General features: G+C 37.4%; 1 pseudogene; it reads left to right on the top strand.

The window, feature by feature from the left end:
• Positions 1-1,268: 1,268 nt before the first annotated feature.
• On the top strand, positions 1,269-13,559 carry LOC105058294 (L-type lectin-domain containing receptor kinase S.4-like; annotated as a pseudogene).
• The last annotated feature ends 4,027 nt before the right edge of the window (positions 13,560-17,586 follow it).

Raw genomic sequence — 17,586 nt, forward strand, 5'->3', positions numbered from 1 at the left:
GATGCAAGTAACCACATGTCTGGGCACAAAAAAAATTTTATGGAGCTTGATGAATCGGTGAATGGACATATTTCATTTGGAGATGCTTTTAAGATAAAGGTGAAGGGCATTGGTAAAATACTTATTCAACTCAAAGATGAAAGCCAACAATTTATTTTCAATATCTATTATGTGCCTGGTATAAAAACCAATATTCTTAGTGTTGGGCAACTCTTGGAGAGAGGATTTGATATGCAGCTGAAGGAAGAAAGCTTCTATCTAAGGAAACAAAATAAATTGATTGCTCATGTTCCTATATCAAATAACTGCATGTTTATGCTAAATATAAATCATGTTATTGCTAAATGTCTAAGTGCATGTATGAAAGATGTTTCTTGGCTTTGGCATTTGCAGTTCGGATATGTAAACTTCGGTGCTCTAAAACTTCTTTCAAGTAATAGAATGGTGAAGGAGCTGTCTTACATTGATGCCCCTAATAATATATATGAGAGGTGTATTTTTGGCAAACACCCAAGGAGGAGCTTTCCAAAGGAGTCTTATAATAAAGCAAAAACACCACTTCAACTCATCCACACTGACATTTGCGGATCGATCACTCCTAGCTCATTTGGAAGTCATCGTTATTTTTTAACTTTTATTGATGATTTTAGCAGAAAAATATGGGTGTACCTCTTGAAGGAGAAGTCAGAAGTATTTCAAGCTTTCAAGGAGTTTAAAGCTTTGGTGGAAAATCAAAGTGATTATACTATCAAGGCGTTGTAATCAGATCATAGAGGAGAATTCACATCCAAGGAGTTTGAAGTGTTTTGCAAATCTCATGGCATTTGGAGATCCTTGACCGCACTATACTCACCTAAACAAAATGGTGTCGCAGAAAGAAAAATTGGACTATACTTGACATGGTCCGAATTTTGCTTAAAACAAAAGCAATGCCGAAGGAGTTTTGGGGTGAAGCCATCAATTGTGTGGTCTACTTGCTTAATAGATGTCCTACAAAAAATTTGAAAGGGATAACACCACAAGAAGCATGGAGTGATTACAAGTCCAATATATCTCATTTAAAGGTGTTTGGGTGCATAGCTTATGCATATATTTTAGATTATAGGAAAAGAAAGTTAGATGACAAAAGCTTGTCATGCATCTTCATCGGCTATGATCCAAGAACCAAGGCCTACAAACTTTATGAACCAAAGGAGAAGAAAGTCATTATAAGTTAAGATGTAGAGTTTCAAGAAGATGGCATTTAAAATTGAAACACTAATATGGTGATGGTACAAGATGAAGAGCAAATCAAAGAGCAAACTAGAGAACCAACACCACCTTCATCTCCTACTTCATCGGATGAAGATGATTCAACACCATTAAAGACAAGGAGCATTCAAGATTTATATGAGGTGACAACTCTCCTAAATCTTATTTATTTTTTTGTGAATGAAGAAATAATTTCTTTTGAAGATGCAATTAAAGATGAGAAGTGGAGGAAAGCCATGAACGAGGAGATAAAAGCCATAGAGAAGAATGAGATATGAAAACTCACTTCTCTACTAAAAGGGCTTGAACTGATTGGAGTAAAATAGATTTTTAAAGTCAAGAAGAATGCACAAGGTGAAGTAGAGAAATATAAAGTACGACTTGTGGCTAAAAGCTACAAGCAAAAGGTCGGGATTGACTACAAGGAGGTTTTTGCTCCCGTTGCTCGAATGAAAACTGTTTGCTAGTGATTTCTTTGGTAGCTCAAATCAAATGAAAGATTTTTCAACTCGATGTCAAATCAGCTTTTCTTAATGGCTACTTGAATGAAGAGGTATACATTGATCAACCCAAAGATTATATCAGAAGTGGGTAAGAAAATAAAATGTTGAAATTATAAAAGGCACTCTATAGTTTGAAACAAGCACCTAGAGCTTGAAACTCAAGAATTGATGCATACTTCAAAGCTAATGGTTTTGTTCAATGTTCCGATGAATAAGCCCTCTATGTCAAAAAGAAGGATAAAAATATATTACTTGTTTCATTGTATATTGATGATCTTATCTTCACCGATAATTCTACACAATTGATCAAGGAATTCAAACAAACAATGACGAAGGAGTTTGAAATGACTGACATGAGACTTATGTCATATTTTTTTGGCTTAGAGGTGAATCAATTAGAAAATAAAATTTTACTTTCCCAATAGCACTATGTAAAAAAAGTGGTTAAAAGGTTCAAGATGGAAAAATGCAATCCTATTAGCATACCAGTGGATTGTGGTGCAAAATTATCCAAGAATGATGAAGGCAAGGTGATTGATTCTACACTCTACAGAAGCTTGGTAGGGTGTTTGAAGTACTTGACATGTATAAGACCATATATACTATATGGTGTTGGTTTGGTGAGTCGATTCATGGAGGAACCAAAATCAACACATTGAAAGGCGGCTAAGAGAATCCTATGTTACATTCTAGGTACTCTAAGCCTTGGTTTATTCTATTTTTATTCTAATAATTTTTAATTTGAAGATTATTCTGATAGATGTTCACTTTCATTCAATCCGGGAGCATGTGAAGAACAATGATGTGGAGCTTATTTATATAAAGACTCATGATCAAATTGTAGATATTTTTATTAAACTACTTGAAGTTGATCTCTTCAACAAATTCAAAGATTTACTTGGTATAAAGGATGGAAGACAATTAAGTTTAAAGAGGGGTGTTGAAAAATAAATAAACATAATTATGCATGGAATCAAGAGATGCTGGTCAAAGAAACCTTTTGTGTTCCCAAGAGATCATATTTCAAGAGAAGGTATTGGAATTAGTAAACTAAATTAATATTATCTTGTTATTAGCAATTGCTTTTAGTATTTTCTATAAAATTTACTTAGAATTCCTCTCTATGTATAAAAACAAAGTGTCATTCATAAATATGACTCTTGGTATTTTGTATAGAGGATAGTTAAAGGGTTGTAAAATCATCTATATAAAGGGATGTACTTGAGTCACTTTGGATCAAATATTGAGTTGGAAGAATATCAAACAAAACTAAAGTTCTCTTCTTGCAAAGAGCTCTATCATCTTTATTCCTAGGTGAGAAATACTATAATACTTTTCTCTCTCTATCCACCATAATATTTAGCTCACCAATGACACACATAAAGTTACGGGCGATGCCTTCTTCTCTTCACCAATTCAAATGCTGCTCAACACTTGCTCCATGACGCCGACTACAATCTCCTTCAGCACCATCTTTGTCTTCGACATCACCACTATCGGGAACCTAGGTGGCCATGGCTTGGCATTCGCAGTGGCCCCTACAAAGACTCTTAGAGGCGGTTGTTGCAACTACCTTGGCCTCCTCAATAGCAATAACAATGGAAAATTTTCCGACCATGTCTTTGCGGTTGAGTTTGGCACCATCCCCAAATCTAGTTCATTCGCGGACATCCATGAGAGCGAAGTTGGGGTTGATATAAATAGCATTGTTTCCAATGTTTCGATAACTACCTCCTACTACGCTAATAATTCCAAGATGGTGAATTTTAAACTGAGTGGGCAACTAATTCAAGTCTGGATAGACTACGATGATGTTACAAAAATTCTGAATGTGACCATTGCTCTCCTTTCCGTAGGCAAACCAAGCCAACATCTCATATCACATGCCACCGATCTGTCACCAATTCTTATGGAGTATATGTATGTTGGTTTCTCTTCATCGACAGAAAAACTCTCGAGTTCTCGTTATATCTTGGGATAGAGCTTTCGGACCAATGGCGTGGCGAGCTCCCTTGATCTATCTCACCTACCCCTTCCTTGACAACCAGCGAAAGCTTCGTCGACTTCTAAATTCTCTGGAATCAAAATTGGGGGCGTATCTTCTCTTGCTACGCTTCTTTTGGTAGCGCTTGCATTCTCTGTTTCCTGGAACTTATGGCAGAGGGCAAAGCTTGCAGAGACTCCTGAGGACGGAGAATTAGATTATCCTCAAAGGTTCCCGTATAAGGACATTTACAAGGCAACCAAAGGATTCTAAGAGACGGAGCTTCTTGGCTCGGGTGGCTTTGGCCTTGCGTACAAGGGCACTCTACCACACACTGGAGAAGAAGTTACAGTCAACAAGATCTCTAGTAATTCCGGGCAAGGAGTGAGAGAATTCATAGCCGAGGTGGCGTGCTGGGGCCGCATGAGACACAGGAATTTGGTGCAGCTGCAAAGATGGTGCAAGCGAAACGAAGACCTCCTCCTTGTCTATGAGCTCATGCCAAATGGCGGCCTGGACACCTTCCTCTTTGAAGGTGAGAAGTGTGGGCTGTTGAGTTGGGATCAGCGGTTTAAGATCCTCAAGGGAGTTGCTTTAGGACTCCCCTACCTACATGAAGAATGGGAGCAAGTGGTTGTCCACAGAGACATCAAGTCTTGCAACGTTCTATTGGATGCTGATATGAATGGAAGGGTGGGAGACTTCGGTCTTGCTAGATTATACGAGCGTGTCAAGAATCCTCACACGATGCTTGTGGTTGGAATCTGAGGATACATTGCACCAGAACTATCACGCACCGGCAAACCCGTGGCCAGTTCGGATGTCTTCGCCTATGGCATTGTTGACAAACAGAAGTATAAACAGAAGAAGAATAGAAAAGAGGGTGAAGACGAAAATTTCAGAGGAAGAAGGATACATCTCTAGGACCAAATGGGCCCTTTTTATTAATTTTCATAGACTCAATTTAGGAATTATACAAATATATTTCCCTCTAATTAGACGATTGTATTCCTAATCAGAGGGATTTAATTTAAGAATTATACAAATATATTTTCCTCTAATTAAACGATTGCATTCCTAATCAGAGGGATTCAATTTAGGAATTATACAAATATATTTTCCTCTAATTAGATGATTGCATTCCTAATCAAAGGGATTTACAGCTCATTTCAACACTCCCCCTCAAGATAGGTTATAGATATCATAAAGACCCATCTTGTCACGAATAAATGAAAAAGAAGGCACACTAAGACCTTTGGTCAAAATATCTGCTAGTTGACTAGCAGATCGCACATAAGGCATACAAATGATTCTGGCATCAAGCTTTTCCTTGATAAAATGTCGATCGATCTCGATGTGCTTCGTCCGATCATGCTGTACTGGATTATTAGCAATATTGATTGCTGCCTTATTGTCACAATATAGCATAAGGGGCGATGACTGATAAAGGCCTAGATCCAATAACAAGATCCGCAACCATAAAATTTCGCACACGCCATGTGCCATAGCTCGATACTCTGCTTCAGCAGTAGATCGAGCAACTACATTCTGTTTCTTGCTTCGCCAAGTGACTAGATTACCTCCAATAAAAGTACAGTAACCTGAGGTAGAGCGACGGTCATCAAGTGATCCAGCCCAATCAGCATCTGTATAACACTCCACCCGTAGGTTGCCATGATTAGAATAAAGTAAACCACGACCAGGACAGCTTTTGAGGTAACGAAGTATCCGTGTCACAGCATCCATTTGAACTGAACGTGGATCATGCATAAACTGACTTACCACACTAACGGCGAATGCAATATCAGGCCGTGTATGAGATAGATAAATCAAACGTCCTACCAATCGTTGATAACGTTCTCGATCAATAGGAACACCGGTATCAGCTACTAGTCGATGATTTTGTTCAATAGGAGTAGCAATAGGTCGACATCCCAACATACCGACTTCTGTAAGAAGATCTAGAATATATTTTTTTTGGGAGAGAAAAATTCCTTTTGAAGAACGAACAACTTCTATCCCAAGAAAATATCGAAGATATCCAAGATCCTTCACCTCAAATGCCTGTGCTAGCTGAGCCTTCAAATGAGCTATCTCCTCAGAATCATCTCCTGTGACCACAATATCATCAACATAGACAATCAAAATAGCAATCTTACCCTTGTTGTGCCGAAAGAAGAGTGTGTGATCTGCATTGCTTTGTTTATACCCCATCTGAATAATTGCTTGTCGGAAGCGATCGAACCAAGCACGAGGTGACTGCTTTAAACCATAAAGAGATCGTCGTAACTGGCATACTTTGCCCATTGTTTGAGCAGTAGCAAATCCTGGAGGAACATCCATATATACTTCATCCTGAAGTTCTCCATGAAGAAAAGCGTTCTTTACATCGAGCTGGAACAGATCCCATCCGAAATTAGCAGCACATGATATAAGGGTTCTAACAGAGTTCATTTTTGCAACAGGTGCAAAAGTTTCATCATAGTCGATGCCATAAGTCTGTGTATATCCTTTTGCTACCAAGCGAGCTTTGTACCATTCAACAGTACCCTCAGGTGTCTGTTTAACTGTAAAAATCCATTTGCATCCCACAGTTTGTTTACCAGCTGGCAAAGGTACAAGTTTCCATGTATTATTTTTTTCTAGTGCTTGCATTTCTTCAAGCATGGCGGCTTTCCACTTGAAATTTTCCTTAGCAACCTTCCAGTTCTCGGGTATGGAGACAGAGGACAAAGAAGCTATAAAACTCTGATAAGATGGAGAGAGAGACTCATAGGATATAAAGTTAGTGATGTCATGTTTGTACCCTACTCCATCCTTAAGTCGAGTAGGAATACCAGCATGACGAGTAGGATTCCGTAAAGCAATAGGAACATTTAGATCATCATTATCTAATGTAAACTGGATGGGAGGTACAGGAGAATTATCATTAGTCGTAGAAGATGAAACCGTTGGGACAGGAGAGGAAGACCTGGAGACTGGAGAATGCGTAATAGACTCTGAGAGAGGAGATGAATCAGATAAAACAAGCTGTGGGAGAGTCTCAGATGCAGTTTCAGATGCTTCTCCTTGAGTGTCAGATGCTTCTCCTTGAGTGTCAGATGCACCATTTGTACCAACATCCACAGTAACATCCACAGTAATAGGACTCCCTCCAGAAGACTCCCCCTCTCGACCAGTTCCAGAGATAACGGGAGAGGAAGAGGACACAGAAGATATATAGAATGGTTCAGACTCCCGAAATATTACATCAATGCTGATAAACATCTTCCGCTCAGTCGGACACCAACATTTGTATCCTTTTTGAGTAGCTGAATATCCTACAAAAATGCACTTGAGGGCACGAGCGTCAAGCTTGCCAACCGAAGGTCGATGATCCCGAACAAAACAAACACAACCAAATACCTTGGGGGAATTATAAAAGAATTAGTTCCTTGCAGGCATTCAAGAGGAGTCTTGTAGTCCAAAGTTCGAAGTGGCATTCGGTTAATCAGATATGCTGCAGTTAATACTGCTTCTCCCCATAAGAATTTAGGAACATTCATAGAAAATATCAAACATCTTGTCACTTCAAGAAGGTGTCTATTCTTTCTTTCAGCAACTCCATTTTGAGCCGGTGTGTCAACATACGTCGTTTGATGTATAATTTCATTATTATGTATATACTCCTCAAATTCTTTATTAAGATATTCTGTCCCATTGTCAGAGCGAAAAATCTTAAGAGTTGCTCCATATTGAGTACCAATCATTTTATGAAAATCTCTAAATGACTGAAATACTTCATTCTTATTTTTCAATAGATAAACCCAAGTGCAACGACTAAAACAATCAATAAAAGTGACGAACCACCGATGACCAGAAATAGCGGTGGTCCCACAGGGTCCCCATACATCAGAATGAACTACCTCAAACATTGCTTTACTACGTCGGCCTGAGTTTGGATAAGTACTTCTAGTGTGTTTAGCTAGTTCACAGGCATCACATACAAGCTTCTCTTTATATGTTTCAAAAATAGATGGAAATATACGAGCTAAGAGAGTAAATGAAAGATGACCAAGCCTGCGGTGTTGGAGCAACAGATCCTCCTTTTGTGAAGATGAAACAGTCAAACTGGTTTCTGAGTAGCCTTCAGACACTCCTCCCTCCAAATAGTAGAGCCCATTACGCATTATGCCAGTCCCAAGTTTCCTCCCTGTCTTTGGTTCCTGAAAGACACAATGTGTTTTGAAAAAAGTTACGGCACAATCAAGATCATTTGTAGTAGCACTAATGGATAGGAGATTTATAAGAAATCTTGGGACATGTAGAACAGATGATAAGGGTAATTCGGAAGTGCATTTGATAGATCCTTTTCCAGAAATAGGGGTAAAGGAGCCATCAGCAAGACGAACTTTATCACGACCGGAACAGGGAATATAAGACACAAAATCTCTAAAAGATCCAGTCATATGATTGGATGCTCCAGAATCAACAACCCATGGAGAAAAATTACTACAGTTAAGAGCATGAATTTGATCACTGATACCTATTTGGGCAAAATTACCCTGAGAACTGGCTGGTTGATTTGAAGAATCTTCTGTGGAGGTGCTGCTTTCAGAAATATTTACACCAGATCTGAATTTTTCCAAAAGTTGCATTCTTCAACTGATAAATCTCCCATAGAAGAAAAATGAGCCTGATTATACTGACCTCGGCCTCTACCAAAACGACCACCTCCATGACCACGGCCTCTATTTGGACGACCATGTAGCTCATAGCAGTAAGCTTTGATGTGGCCCGGCTTATGACAGTGGTCACAAATTTTAACCCCACGAGGTCGAGGCTGAGTTTCTTGAGCAGAATTAGGAGTAGAGCTTCCAAGAGTATTAGACTGTACCATAAGTGCAGATCGTATAGCTGTGTTCATAGAAGAAGACATAGTGGTTAATCGAGTTTCTTCACTAAGAACCAAAGAAATAGTTTCATCAAGAGTTGGCCACTTCTGTGTACTAAGAATAGAAGAGCGTCGATACTCAAACTCTGGGTTTAGTCCATCCAAAAAATTCTCAAGTCGCTGTCGCTCTATCCATTTGCAAAACTCATCAACATCACCAGGATGAGTAGGGGTAAAGGGATTATAAAAATCAAAATCGTTTCACAACCTTTTTAATTCTCCAACATACTCTGTTACAGATCGGAAACCCTGATTAAGTCCTCGAAGCTCTCGCTGGATCTTATGGGCATGCATATTATTGCCTTTATAAGAATAAGTTGTGGCTACAGCCTGCCATAACTCATAAGCATTCGTTAGTGCCTCAACCGTATGAGCAACACTTGGTACCATAGAGGCAAGGAGCCATGCTACCACCCGAGAGTTATTAGAATTCCACTGTCTAACAGCTATCCCATCTCCTTCTGGCCTTTTTGCAGTACCACTTATAAACCCCTCAAGATTGTGAGAATCCAAAATTAGACGAACATGTCGCGTCCAACTTAAGTAGGTACCCGGCCCATCCAATTTGACCGGGTTAGTTTCTAGGGTGATCTTTGAAAACTCACTACCTGAGATACGAGATTCCATCATCCTAACCATTAACTTTTCTAAATCCTCCATGGTTAAAGGAGTTTTATCACCCATAAAAAAAATTTAAATGATCAAGTAAACAAGAACAATCTTGAGGGAGGAAATTGAAGTTTTCTCACCAACGATCTGAGATAAACTCAGATGACAAAAAAATATCGAATCTCTGCTTCTATGAAAGGTGCCTTGATAATATTCAGAAACTCCAAAACTGGACGCTCCATTGTTGTTCCAGAAAAAACAGCATCTACAATTGGAGACACATATGACAGCAGTAGAGGTTCTCCCTTTTTTTTTGTATTTAAAAAATACCTAATAAGGGATGAGAACCGTTTTCAACCCCGTAGTTCTTGAGTGGAAACGGTGGTGGCGTCGATGGCAGCGGCGGTAGCAGCGACAGCGGTGGCGATTGCAGTGGCGATGGCAGAAGCAGCGACAGCAGTGGCGGCGGCGACGATGGCTGCGGCAGTGGAGGCGGCGATCATAGCAGAGGTGGTGATGAAGATGAAGGGATGCGAGAGAGAGAGAGAGTAAGAGATTTAACGAAAACGGAGAATGGCTTTCAAGGTTTGCAGGGATCCACAGAGAGAGCAGCGGTGATGGTTTGAAGGGGGAACAGATCCCACTCTGTTTGAGAGGAGAGATTTGAGTTGTAGACGATCGACGGTTGAAGAGGCAGAACAGAGCACTCTGTTCCCTAAATAGGCTCTGATACCATGTTGACAAACAGAAGTATAAATAGAAGAAGAATAGAAAAGAGGGTGAAGACGAAAATTTCAGAGGAAGAAGGATACATCTCTAGGACCAAATGGGCCCTTTTTATTAATTTTCATGGGCTCAATTTAGGAATTATACAAATATATTTCTCTCTAATTAGACGATTGTATTCCTAATCAGAGGGATTCAATTTAAGAATTATACAAATATATTTTCCTCTAATTAGACGATTGCATTCCTAATCAGAGGGATTCAATTTAGGAATTATACAAATATATTTTCCTCTAATTAGATGATTGCATTCTTAATCAGAGGGATTTACAGCTCATTTCAACAGGCATTTTGCTTTTAGAGGTAGCGTGTGGTCGGAGGCCAATCGAGTCCACTGCTCCAGCAGAACAACTGCTTCTGAAGGACTGGGTGAGGGAGTGCAAAATGAGAGGCCAAATATTGGAGGCTGTGGATCCCATGCTTGGGGAGTCCTATGTGAGGGAGGAAGTTGAGCTGGTACTAAAGCTAGGACTGGTTTGTTCGCAGTCCATGCCAGAAGTCAGGCCTAATATGAGAGGTGACCCAATATCTTAACGGGGATGACGGTCTCGCAGATTAGGTGGCCCTTGTGTTCTCAGAAACTGATTCTTTGGATTTGATATCACCCGACTGAAATCTTTCATCCATTACTATGATGTCTTCCAGCTCCCTCAGCGGAGGTAGGTAGATGTGAGAGGGTTCCATGACCAGTATGTACAAAGGCTTTCATGGGTGCTTTCAACTTCTTGTTGGTTTATCGCATGTATTCTTCCGTTGCTGGTTAAGGGGTCTCTTTGAAAGAACAGGAGGATGGTGGAACAGGTGCTGATGGAGGATCCGATGGGCATATCCAAGATTACTCTTTCCATGCCGTTTCTCTATTTAGCTTTTGGTGTAACCTTTTCCTTTTTGTCTCTTCCTCTTTTTAAAATAATAATAATATATTTTTCTTTATTTTTAATGTCTTTTTTTCGACATAATTTTTTATTTTTAATATCACCATAAGCATACATAGTATCCTAGCTAAAGCGACCCACTGGAGCGAGTAGGTATTTTGGACCGTGCTTCTTCTAGTAATTTAAATATTTCATAAATCATAGTTATAGTTAGAATAAACTCTTGATATATAAAGTAATCCCATTATTTTTTTCTTAATAGTAATTATTTTTTTTAATTTTAAATGTTACCATAAGCATCAACGTCATGTCTCATCCCAAGCAATAATTCAACTACTCATATGAATAGATGGATTGGATCGAGTTTCTTCTAATAATTTTAATACTTTATAAAATTATAATTATGATTGGAATAAGCCCTTCATGCGAATAGATGCAATACTTGAGTATATCCCATGACCGAGAAGCACGGGCGAGATACAGTATATTTTCGTATCACCAATGTATAGCCCTAAACTATTCAGTGATGGCCTCTGGGTTTGCCTATATATTGAATTCTCAGGAGTACTCTAAGTAAGTTCTTTTTTGACTCTCATGTACTACATCTTTGCCCCTCTCATCAGGCTTTCTATTGTTCCTTGAGAGTTTTGTTTGGTTTAGGCATCAGAGAGTCCTTTGTCGGATATACTTCAGTGGATGGATTTTTTTATTTTTGTTATTTAATTAGGTTGGAGCTAGCATTAGAGTGCTATTTAGAGTCATTCTTTTGTTGTGCAATATCGACTTGAGGGTGCTCGGTGTTGGGATCACTATCAATTGAGTGTAGTAGCCATCAGAACATCATTGTGAGGTTTTGCAGCGACCTCATTTGATCTCTCCGATCCGAATGGTAGATAAGTTGAGATCTCCAGTGACACCCACCAACTCGATGCTTGGATCAATCTGATTCCCAGTGGTCATATATTAGCATTAGAAGAAAGGTTTTGATCCCATCTTTGGAGATTTGAGTGATCGAGCGGATGATACACAGTGATGAAGTCAAGGAGAACCTAGACAGTTACTATAGCTGCTCAGCAGGATGCAACCATGGAGTCCGATAGCTCCTTCTAGAGCCCTCGGAGAGCTCCATAGTAAGAGTCATAGCTTAATCTGCTGGTCACTACTAAGCAATTCCTTCTACTTATGCAATAGGTTCAGATGTTGATCATAATTATCTAGAACTTGCAACAGACAATTGCCAACCACCAGCAGCAGCAATCATATATTCACAACAATTACCATAGCAGACTTGTGCCGTGGAAGATTAGGAGGATATTCAGTGTAGTTGGCATGTGATTTCCATCTTCAGAATCCAGGATGGGCACGATATAGCCATTATTCTCATCCATAGAGCATAGGATGAGGGACACTGCAAGGATTCTCGAGCTTACAGTCTCGAGAGGGATCGATGTTGGAACATTCATCCCATCACCGATAGGAGAGGATCTTTAGGAGGGAGCTCATCCTCGAATATAGGTTTGGAGAGATGGATCAGCGCCGTGATGCTTTGAGGGGCCACAATGCTAAGCTTGAGGATGAAGTCGACTTCACAATCAACCCTCCATTCTTGGCAAAGATTATGGAGGAATCTCTTGCTTTTTGATTCAAGATGCCCCAATTGGAGACCTAGGATATAATTACCAACCTCCAAGGCCACTTGGAAGGTTTCAGAGCCCTCATGATGCTTCAAGAGGCCTTTAATGCAATGCATTGTCAAGCCTTCCCAGCTACTTTAGGAAGACAGTTCGGTTGTGGTACACTAAGCTACAGTTGAACTCAATTCACTCTTTTGAGAGGTTGGTTGACCATTTGTGTCACACTTCATCAATAGTCGTTGGCAAAAGAAAATCTTGGAATATCTATTTGCCATTAAGTAGCAGGATGGAGAGTTCTTTCAAGACTATTCAACTATTTTAACACGGTGACCTTAGAAGTGCACAACCTGAATCATTCAATTGTAGTGTCCACATTGGAGTGTGGGTTGAAAACCTATCAGTTCAATTCTTCTCTCTTGAGAACTTCCCAAGAAGCTATTTGGAGCTACTCACCCAAGCTGAAAGATAACACATATATAGATGCATCAGCAAGGCTGACTAAATAGTAATTGAGCTTGGGATAGGTGCTTCTGATGGACTGGGTGAAGGAATGCAAAATGAAAGGCCAACTATTGGAGGCTGTGGATCCCAAGCTTGATGAATCCTATGTGAGGGAGGAAGTTGAGCAAATACTTAAGCTAGGACTATTAATTTGTTTTAGTCCATTCTAGAGGTTAGGCCTACCATAAAGCAGGTGATATCGAATACCTCAACGGGGATAACAATCTCATAGATGTTGTGGCTCTTATGTTCTTAAAAGCTGATTCTTTGGATTTGGCATCATGCAACATATATCCTTCATCCTTTAATATGGTGTCTTCTAACTCCCTCCTTAAAGGCAGGTTGGTGTGAGAGGGTTCCTTGACCAATATGTATAACGGCTTTGGTTGGTGCTTTCGAATTATAAGTAGTTTATGGCTTGTATTCTTCTGTTATTGGAGAAGGGTTCTCTTACTTAGAAAGAACAGAAGGATAGAGGAATAGGTGTGGATGGAGGGCCGCTATGGCATATCCTAGCATAGTCTTTCTATATCGTATCTCTACTTAGCTTTTCATGTATCTATTTCTTTTTTTCGTTTTTCTTTTAGTGATAATAGAAGTTTTTTTTCCCAATAAACATTATATCTTATCCCAGCTAGTGACCCAACTACTCGTGTGACCAGGTGGACTAAACTGAGCTTGTTTTAATAATATGAATATTTTATAAATAGTAATTATGATTGAAATAAACTCTTCGTATATCAGGTAACTGCATTAATCTTTTCTTTGTTTTTCCAATAGTAACAACTATTCTTTTAATTTTAAATGTCACCATAAGCACAAACATCAAATCTTATCGCAAGTAATATGCGGCTACTCCTATGAATAGGTTGATTGGATTGAGCTTGTTCTAATAATTTCAATAATTCATAAAATTATAACTATGATTGGAATAAACTCTTGATATATAACATAATGGCATTACTTCTTTTCTTCCGGTAGTAATAGGTTTTTTTTCCTTTTTTCATTTTAAATGTCGCTATAAGCATATATAAACATCATATCTTATCCTAACTAGTCACCAAGCTAATTGTGTGGATATTTGGATTGTGCCAATTGAGCTTCTTCTCATATTTTGAATACTTCATAGAAATCATGATTATGATTAGAATAAACTCTTGGTATATAAGGTCATGTATTGATGCTTTAAAAATTTGTATTGACTTCCAAAATTAGATTTCTTTATGCAAGGATCCAAAACCTTACCTATAAAGGCTTGCTGAAAGATGTTATTAGGGTTCCTTTACATTTGTTTAAGTACCCAAAATGTCCTCAATATATCATTGATGTTGGACTAATATTCACCAGCTTAAAAATCCAAATCTGATAGTAATTATAATGATCTAAGTCTCGTTCAAAAAGGCTAGCAAAAAAGTATTATTTAGATTCATTAGCTTTCTATAAGTATTTAAAATCTTCCTAGTATATAATTGATGTGCAACTAAATAAGCCCATATAGATCCTCATATCCTAATACTTCTATTTTAACATAATATGCATCAACGGTCATTGTTTACATTTTGATGATATTTAGCAAATGAAGGGTTAGCATAACTATCATTTTCTGGATTTATCAACCTATATTATTGGTGGCAAATCTTTTTGGAGATTTTTAACCACCTATTTAGGCCTGATTAAAAGTCTGGACATATATAGATCACCTTGTGCAAAATTCGATGTCAGACAAGATTCTTTATCTAAAACTAGAATTAGTTTAGGTCCAAGGCTATATATCCAAATAAATAAGAATTTTATTATGTTATATTACTTAAAACCATTCAACTATATCTAAAGAATAAAAAGGAAAATTTAAATTTCACATATTTTCGGCTACTCCAATTCCCTATTAGTCAGCTTATTTTAGTTGTAGATTCAATAAACATTAGGAAAACTAGCTATAGGATCCATCTAATTTCTTCTCCTCTTTTCATTTTTTTTCCAATAAAGAGAGCTAAAAAGATATAGAGCACAAACCCATGTGTTCACTTTCTTTTTTCTTCTCTCCCAAAGAGAGACAGAGATACATATATTGAAAGGGCAACTCTTTTTGGTGGTACTTCCCTTCATCTCTCAAATATTATCTTCCTTTAATTTTCTAAAACTTTCTTTGATTTGATTGATATCCCAAAACAAGCTTTGGTTTAATTTATAATCATAGCATTAACCATCAAACAGCTTAGGGTTTATTTTTTTTTTTAATTTTTGTTTTATGCAAATCTTATTGTAAATCTTATAGGAGGAAGGAGATGGATATGGTCAGAGCTGGCTAAAGGGTAAAGCCACTAAAATCTTTGCTTTAGGCCTCCATTTGCTTTAGGCCCCACCATTCATTTGGTTTCACTATTTTAGTATCTTAATCTCAAATAATTTCAGGCCATGAGTTGCCTTCCTTTTTTCTTTCCCACTAATAGCTATGCAATCTTTGGGGTTAGCTCTCCTCATAGCAGAGGCACGCCACCATTATAGCATAGCTTAGGATTCCGTGCTTTATGAGGTGTGGCCTTCCAAGAAGCAATTTCTTCACTTCTCAATATAAAGCATTTATGGTTGTTGGGTTTGCTTCCTTTCCAAGCAGACCAAACCTCCCACATCGAAACTTCTCTGGGTACAAATGATCCGTTATCCACACCGAGGCTTTTGTGCTTGTAGATTTGGAATACAGCATAAAAAATTAAGAATTTCTATGCGTGCCTCTGTAATGATAAAAAGTCGGAGAGGGAGTAAATGACTGAGTCATGTGTTGGTACACTATCCACGTGGATAAGACAGAGATAATTAGATAGAGAAAGATGGGAGAGGAGAATCATTCCAACATTGCTCTCAGCTCACCATCTCCCCATCTCTTCCTGCCCGTGCGCACGATCACCGACTTCCATAATTATTAATTTTTTTCTTGAAAAATTATTTAAAATTAATTATTTTTTATATATAATAAATTAAATATTTTTTTTTCAAAATAAATTTAAATAATTTAAGATATATAAAAATATTTTTGATTTTCTATTTAATGATAAAAAATTGAAGCCGTTAGACAATGATAGTTTGAAAGAATATTATCTTAATCTTGAATATTTTTTAAAATATAATAATTACTCTGATATTAATGATTTAGATTTATTTTCAGAGCTAAAAGTTTTAAAAAAAAATTATACAAGTAGAAGATAACAGTCCAATGGATATACTCAATTATATAAGAAGATTCGACTCTTTTCCAAATATATATATTACTTTTAAAATAATATTAATAATTTCAATAAGTGTTGCTTCGGCAGAATGAAGTTTTTCAAAAATAAAATTAATAAAATCTTACTTAAGATCAACAATGTCTCAAGAAAAATTAAATGGATTGGCTTTATTATCAATTGAAAAATAAATATAAGAAGAACTTGATTATAAATATTTAATTAAAAATTTTATATCTCAAAAAGCTAGAAAAATAAGATTTTAGTAAAAAAATTATATAAATTTTAATTAAAAAAAAAGCCTCATTCTAGTATTTAGTTTAAGTCTTTAATGTGTTGAGCCGCCCTTGGATATGGTGGTGTCTACAACTCTCATTGGGTAAAGGGAACAGAGGAGATTAAGAGCTGATTGGGATGAAGCTTCGTCTCTCCCTGTCTCCTATTTGATTCCCCCTCTCCCAGTATTCCTTCTCTTTTATGTTACTTCTAGTGGTGCTAGGCTCCCCAACACCTTATCTTTGTACCCATTTTATGTAAATGAAATGTGCAATAGTGTTTTGACGGGTCCTCTAAAAGAAGAAGAAAGAAAAAAAAGATAAAGCATGGCCTTTAAGATTAAAATTACTAATAATCATTGGTGCATGGTGTTTGCATATCTTTCTCTATGCAGTTTCTCGACTGCATAAGAATTGTATGGGCGGATGGTTCTCTGGTGTGCCAAGTCCACAGATTGGTTTTGTGCAGACATAATACAGCATGAAACTAACATGCGGATGATGACTTCTATGATCCACTTTCTCCATGCTATTTCTACGTGGCGGGGATGGATCCAAAAAATTTCCAAAAGGATATCCTTTGATAAGTATTTATTTTATAAAATATTAAAAATAATAAAGTATACAAGACAATAGTATACTTTTATAATTCAGTAAAAATTATTAATAAAATAAAATTCATTCAAAACAGTCATCTTATAATTACATCAAAACAAGTATTAAAATAACATGCATTCAATACAATTCTCCTCTACGAGTTCTCATGTTTTGAAAACGATACATAATAGTTTCATCCGTGATATTTTCAAATATATTTTTTTCTATATATGTCGTTAGACAATCATTCATAAATTGATCACATATTCGATTTCGTAATCTGTTTTTAACATAATTTATTGCAGAAAAAACTCTTTCCACACTAGCAGTTGTAATTGATAAAATCAATGCAAGCTTCAAAAGTATATATACCAAAGGATAAACAAAATACTTTCTTATCTCCACTAACTTTCTTGA

This window comes from Elaeis guineensis, chromosome 15, assembly GCF_000442705.2.
Source record: "Elaeis guineensis isolate ETL-2024a chromosome 15, EG11, whole genome shotgun sequence".
NCBI lineage: Eukaryota > Viridiplantae > Streptophyta > Magnoliopsida > Arecales > Arecaceae > Elaeis > Elaeis guineensis.